This window comes from Elephas maximus, chromosome 12, assembly GCF_024166365.1.
Source record: "Elephas maximus indicus isolate mEleMax1 chromosome 12, mEleMax1 primary haplotype, whole genome shotgun sequence".
Lineage (NCBI taxonomy): Eukaryota > Metazoa > Chordata > Mammalia > Proboscidea > Elephantidae > Elephas > Elephas maximus.
The window spans coordinates 85,377,840-85,385,151 of record NC_064830.1 but is presented as its reverse complement, the minus strand read 5'-3'; the positions used below and the strand labels follow the sequence as shown (position 1 = coordinate 85,385,151).

Here is a 7,312-nt window from a genome sequence, read left to right as displayed (position 1 = left end):
TTTGCTTTAATATTCACCTGCTCCATTTCTTGACCTTAAATATTATTTTCTATTTGATCTAGCAATTTTGAGTTTTGCCAGGGTACTGAGTACCTTTCTCTGTAGATAGAAGGCATATTTCCAAGAAGAATATTTGGATCAGATAAGTAAAATAATTTACTTCAGTAATAAAGTTATAGAACATTTTATTCTCTTTGATTATATGCTTACAATAAGGTAATTAATTCCTCTACTAAATAGATTGTCTTTTGTTGTTGTTGTTGTTAGGTGCCGTTGAGTCAGTTCTGACTCACAGCAACCCTATGTACAACCGAATGAAACACTGCCCAGTCCTGCACCATTCTCATGGTCATTGTTATGCTTGAGTCCATTGTTGTAGCCACTGTGTCAATTCATCTCATTGAGGGTCTTCTTCTTTTTTGCTGACCCTTCACTTTACCAATCATGATGTCCTTCTCCAGGGACTGATCCCTTTTGATACCATGTCCAAAGTATGTGAAACAAAGACTCGCCATCCTTGCTTCTAAGGATCATTCTGGTTGTACTTCTTCCAAGACAGATTTGTTTGTTCTTTTGGCAGTCCATGGCATATACTATATTCTTCACCACCACCATAACTCAAAGGTGACAATTCTTCTTAGGTCTTCCTTATTCATTGTCCAGCTTTCACATGCATATGAGGCGATTGAAAACACCATGGTTTGGGTACGGAGCACCTTAGTCCTTGAAGTAACATCTTTGATTTTTAGTACTTTAAAGAGGTCTTTTGCGGAAGTTTTGCTCAGTGCAATGTGTCCTTTGATTTCCTGACTCCTGCTTCCATGGATGTTGATTGTGGATCCAAGTAAAATGAAATCTTTGACAACTTCAATCTTTTCTGTTTATTGTGATGTTGCTTATTGATCCAGTTGTGAGGATTTTTGTTTCCTTTATATTGAGGTATAGTCCATACTGAAGGCTTCATCAGTAACTGCTTCAAGTCTTCTTCACTTTCAGCATCAAGATTGTGTCATCTCTATAATGCAGGTTGTTAATGAGTCTTCCTCCAATCCTGATGCCACATTCTTCTTCATACAGTCCAGTTTCTTGGATTAGTTGCTCAGCATACAGATTGAACAAGTATGGTGAAAGAATACAACCCTGATGCACACCCTTCCTGACTTTAAACCATGCAGTATCCCCTTGTTCTGTTCAAACAACTGCCTCTTGATCTATGTACAGTTTCCTCATGAGCACAATTAAGTGTTCTGGAATTCCCATTCTTCCAAATGTTATTCACAATTGCTATGATCCACACAGTCAAATGCCTTTGCATGGTCAATAAAATACAGGCAAACGTCTTTCTGGTACTCTCTGCTTTCAGCCAGGATCCATCTGACATCAGCAATGATATCGCTGGCACACCATCTCTTCTGAATCCGGCTTAAATTTCTGGCAGTTCCCTGTTGATGTACTGCTGCAACTGCTTTTGAAAGATCTTCAGTAAAATTTAACTTGCGTGTGATATTAATGATATTGTTCAATAATTTCCACATTCGGTTGGATCACCTTGTAAAGATTGTTTTTACTTTGGTTTAAATGGCTTTTAAAAAAAATAACAGAATTTGAAAGCTGTTACGTATCCAATAAAGTCTACAGATAAAATTCTGACACTGGAGAAGGATAAATTTTTTTGTTTTGTTCTTCTGGTATGTTGGACTTTGCAGGGCTTGTTTCTGTCATCATTGGTGATAACTTGTTTCTCTGGCCCTCTCTTAGGATAGTCTGCTGTAGTCCATGGTGTCAGTTGGTTTCTAAAAGCATTTCTACAGAAGACAGAATGTCATTTTAAATTATAAACCTTGATTCATAGATGGACATCACCTTCTAGAAATTAAAGTTGAAATCTTCTCTCACATTCCCCATTTGTTTAAATTTGATTTCTGAAGAATATCACTTGGTGGAAAAAAAATTAAATATATTAAAAGGTATGCCATGCACAGTTTTTTGCCCACCCATGCCGTCCATCTGCCTAGTAGGCCCCCCATGACCACCACCAGTTGTTGTTTTAGGTGTCATTAAGTTGATTCTGATTCATAATGACACTATAGACACAGGGTAGAATTGCCCCATAGGGTTTTTGGAGAAACTATTGAAGTGGTCAAGGATTTCATTTTACTTGGCTCTGCTATCAATGCCCATGGAAGCAGCAGTCAAGAAATCAAACAACGTATTACACCAGGCAAATCTGCTGTAAAAGACCTCTTTAAAATGTTGAAAAGCAAAGACGTCACTTCGGGCACTAAGGTGGGCCTGACCCAAGCCATGGTATTTTCTGTTGCCTCGTATGCATGAGAAAGCTGAACAACTGAATAAGGAAGAGCCGAAAAGAATTGATGGCTTTGAATTATAGTGTTGGTGAAGAGTATTGAATATAACATTGACTGCCAGAAGAATGCTCAAGTCTGTCTTAGAAGTACAGCTAGAATGCTTCTTGGAAGCGAGGATGGTGAGACTCTGTCCCAGGTACTTTGGACATGTCATCAGGAGGGACTAGTCCCTTGAGAAGGACATCATGCTTGGTAAGGTAGAGGGTAAGAGAAAAAAAGGAAGACCTTCAATAAGATGGGTTGACACAGTGGGTGCAAGAATGAGCTCAAACATAACACAGATTGTGAGAATGGCCCAGGACTGGGCAATATCTCGTTCTGTTGTACATAGACAGGGTAGCTAGGAGTCAGAAATGACTCAAAGCCACCTAACAACAAGAACAATAATCTTTATGCAAGCCAATTGCCACATCTTTCTCCTGTGGAGTGGCCGGTGAGTTCGATCTGTCAGTCTTTTGGTTGGCAGCCAAGTGCTTAATGACTGTACTATCAGGAGTCCTTACCACCACTATCATATTTTATTTGTCTACGGACTACTGATGGATATTTAGGTGGTTTATACTATTTTGCTATTACAAACAGTGTGATAATAATTATCCTTGGTATGTTTTTTCTCTGCATGCGTGGAAATATAACAGTAGGAAAATTTTTATGATAACTAAGATTTTATTGGTCACATAATGGTGTTTTGGGTAAAATTCGGAGATTTGCAAGACTGTGTGATAATACTGTGCAAAGCCTTTTGGAGCCATTCCCTGATTTGATATCCTAACAGCTTCACTAGGGATCAAGAGCAGGTATGATTCCCATTCACTGGCAGAGAAGGAAATTAAGGCCTAGTTAGTTGCTGAACGAGGACTTCAGCTCTGATTTTTTGTTCCTGGGCTGGATATTTACAGGAAAACTGTTTCATACAAAGGTCTCATTCTATTTACTTTTTGGAGATTCGTACAGATTTTGCTTGGTTTTCTAATCAGGTTGGTCATGTGGCAATAATGGATATGTGCATTTTCCCTAATTTCTTACAGGTATAGACCATAGACCAAGACAAATTAGAGTGTATGGGCATAACCTGACCACCATATCTATTTTGCTCTTAACCATTTCATCTGATAAGAATGTCTTTCCTCATCGGATCTCCCAACATTTCTCTTACTCAGGTGAGAAATTAGCAGCCTCAACATGGTCTTAGAATTAATTCATGGTTAGACTCTGCATTCTTTCTTCAGGGTAAGATAACTAACCTTCATGAAGTTATTTTATATGTATGACCGCATAAATCACCAATGGGGCTGCAAGGCGGTGTGTCTTCTCCATGATTGTATGACCAGTAGCATTGGACTGTGAAACAGTCTTTGGAATCCAGCTCATCAAACTCCAATTCATTCTCCTTTCCTGTACATACCACCCTTCTGGTTGTTTAAGGGGTCTTTGGGTGATTTCCCCATTTTTGTAACTTGATTGTGCCTTTGTGTTGTAGTATCCCATGGTGTGGTGTAAGAAAATGAACCAGGCAGTATAAGAGAATGTGCCTTGTCAGCATTAACAGACACTCCTGGAGAAATCCCTCCATAGCACTTGGGACCTCTTTGTCTTGTTTTGTTTTGTTTTTTTAATTCCATCTTCTACTTGGGTTTAATAGTAAATAATTCTGTGATTTTTATTTCTGTGCAAAGTCCACCAAGGCTTATTCTCACTTCCCAAGAAAAGGTTTGTTGGCAATGAAGAAGGAAAACTGTACAGTCTCTGTTTCGTTTTGTTCAGTAATTACAGTAGTCTGAAATTTTTTTTTGTCTGAAGTCCCTTTTTTTATCTTTTCTTAATAAAATATAAAATAATTCTTTTATGAAAATAAATACTTGGTGGCATTTGGATTTAGTTGTATTCAGTAGAACTAAGGCACAATGAAGTGCACAAAGGGGAAATATCTGAAATAAAAGTTTTTAATGTGATGGAAACCCTTTGCCATTACAAATGACATATAATAGAATTCGAGAACTATTTTTCCCTATCAAAGAACATTATAAACAACAGGAACTGAACAATTAAAACATGTTTTCTGGATAATATGTAGGATGATACTAAAATAGTGCTGCAACTAAAATTTGGATTTTTTAAGTTCATTTGTAATTTTGATTTTTAATGTAATTACTGGCTCTTCTTGTAACATAAAATTACCTTCAAACCAAAAGGGTGTTGTTGACCTTCTGAAGGATTGTTGTTTAACAGTGATGATATAAGTTTCAAATTTTCTCGAAGAAGGTTTATCAAAGACACACAAATCTTTTCTTCATTGATGCCAGCGTTAGATATTCTTTCCACAGAATTTAATGCATTTTGATAGACTGTTGGATATGATTAGTCAAAGAACAGCTCTTCTAATGGTGACTAGGTAAAAAAAAGAAATGTTGTAATCAGAAACAATGCTGCCTTGGATTGAGATTGCTTATTTATCCCACTCATCACATCTGTAATAGTGTATGCCATCTAAAGACTTGGAGTCCTTTTGGCTCTTTAATTTCAGCCTAGTGGTTGAGTTCCTCTTTTCTAGAGCTGTTCAGACCTAAAGAAGTCCAGCTTATTATCCCTTTTCTTTTACGCTGGGTTTGTGATACACAGATGGTATGAGTGTCACATCATAAAGTTCAAATAGGACCACTTGAAAAGCAAAAGTTTTCTTGGGTACTGGGTTTGGCTGCCTTCTGCTTCTGTTAGGAAATCTCTTGATGCGTGAAATTCAGTAGAATTAACTGAGCATATGTATTGAGTGGTCTGCTTGATGCCAATTTTTTTTTTTAATAATTTTTATTGTGCTTTAAGTGAAAGTTTACAAATCAAGTCAGTCTCTCACACAAAAACTTATATACACCTTTCTACCTACTCCCAGTTGCTCTCCCACTAATGAGACAGCCTGCTCCCTCCCTCCACTCTATCTTTTTGTGTCCTTTTCGCCAGCTTCTAACCCCCTCCACCCTCTCATCTCCCCTCCGGGCAACAGATGCCAACATAGTCTCAAGTGATCCAAGAAGCTCACTCCTCACCAGCATCCCTCTCCAACCTATTGTCCAGTCCAATCCATGTCTGAAGAGTTGACTTTGGAAATGATTCCTGTCCTCGGCCAACAGAAGGTCTGGGGGCCATGACCACCGGGGTCCTTCCAGTCTCAGTCAGACCATTAAGTCTGGTCTTTTTACAAGAATTTGGGGTCTGTATTCCACTGTTTTCCTGCTCCCTCAGGGGTTCTCTGTTGTGTTCCCTGTCAGGGCAGTCATCGGGGGTAGCCAGGCACCATCTAGTTCTTCTGGTCTCAGGATGATGTAGTCTCTGGTTCATGTGGCCTTTTCTGTCTCTTGGGCTTATAATCACCTTGTGTCCTTGGTGTTCTTCATTCTCCTTTGATCCAGGTGGGTTGAGACCAATTGTTGATGCCAAAGTTTTGAAGCGTCTGCCTTTTAGCCCTTCTGCTAATAGTTTTCCAGTTGTGGCATTATAAAGCAGGCCAACGAGAATTTCTGGAGACTGACACAGGTTATCCTTTCTCTACAGGACATTTCTGACATGCTCATTTGGGAGTCACAGCCAGAAGGATTGTGAGAAAGTTCCAGTATCTCAGATAATAACATTTCCCCCTTGAAGATCCTGTTTTTCTAAATAAAAAATAATCCCCCCCCCAAGTCTTTTCTTTTTACATGCTGTGTACACCATAAAGTCTAAACTGAACTGCATAATTTCCAATCATCACAGATTTATCGTGATTGAATTTGAATGTTTCTGTGAAGATGGGGCATGGTCCTCTCTGGATGCTGGCTTTTGCTTTGTTTCTTTATAGGTAGCAGAACAAGGTGTAGTTGTCATGAGTTGCCACCTCTGCTGATATACGTTAGGATGTCTGTGTCGAATATCACTGTTAGCAAAAATTTCTGTTCTTGTGAATCATAGTCCAAGGTCACATCTAGTGCCCTGTATTTAGCTTCTGGCTCAGGATAAAGAGGTTTAGAAAGCTGTGAAGATGATCCTTGAGCTGACATGTCCTTCATTTATTAATGCTTCCCCACTGTATCCATCATACTCTACAGATAGTGGACTATATTTTTGTCTTGTTTCCAAGAATAGTCCTTTTGTATAGACTTTACCAGTAGTAATCTGGAATTGTGTGTTCTGGATAAGACCTCATGGTATCTACACAGTGCTTCATCTTCACTTTCAGAGGAAATACCATGCTTCTGTTTGTCCATGTTTGAATTTTTTTTCATACGATTAGAATATTTTTCATCTTCACCTTTTGCTGTTCCTTTCTTGGACAAAACTACTTCATTTTTCTTTGTTTTTATGTCTCCTTTCACTTTTCAGTATTTTATTGGATTTATTTGTTCTTTAATTTTTCCATGTCAACTAAACAATAGTTGATAATGTTAGATGTATGTCTTTTTTTATAACAGATTTCTGTATCATATGTCTATTGTATGCTGAAATACCTGTTGAAGAACATTCATTTCCTGAATATTCGTTCTCTTTGGAAGATTTACTTTTAATGTTTTTCAGCTTTCTTTAAATGATCAGAATGCCCTAAATCTACAAGATGTTTATTTTTATTGAATTATCTCGCTTTTTCTTGATCTCATCCCAAAAATACTGGTTGAGATTCAGTTTATTCTTCTACTTTATGATTATTTATAACAAAATGTTTCTTTTACTCATTTTTTACAAATATTCCATTGGTATTCTTTGATTTCCTCCCATTTCTAGATATTTTGCCTCCCTTACACTATTCTTACTATTACCAGAGTTGCCTAACCCATTTTTTTTAGTGTGTCAGAACTTTCAAGTTCTTGACGAGTAGATCCAGCCCATGAATTCCCTCTGAGAACTAATGTCCCATTAGTCATGTGACCTTTCAAAGACCAACAACCAGCAGTACTAGTTTCTTGATATTTTGATAGACT

General features: G+C 37.8%; 1 pseudogene; it reads right to left on the bottom strand.

Moving 5' to 3' along the window:
- Window positions 1-4,831: 4,831 nt before the first annotated feature.
- LOC126087510 (synaptotagmin-14-like) lies at window positions 4,832-6,397 on the bottom strand (annotated as a pseudogene).
- Between the last annotated feature and the right edge of the window lie 915 nt (window positions 6,398-7,312).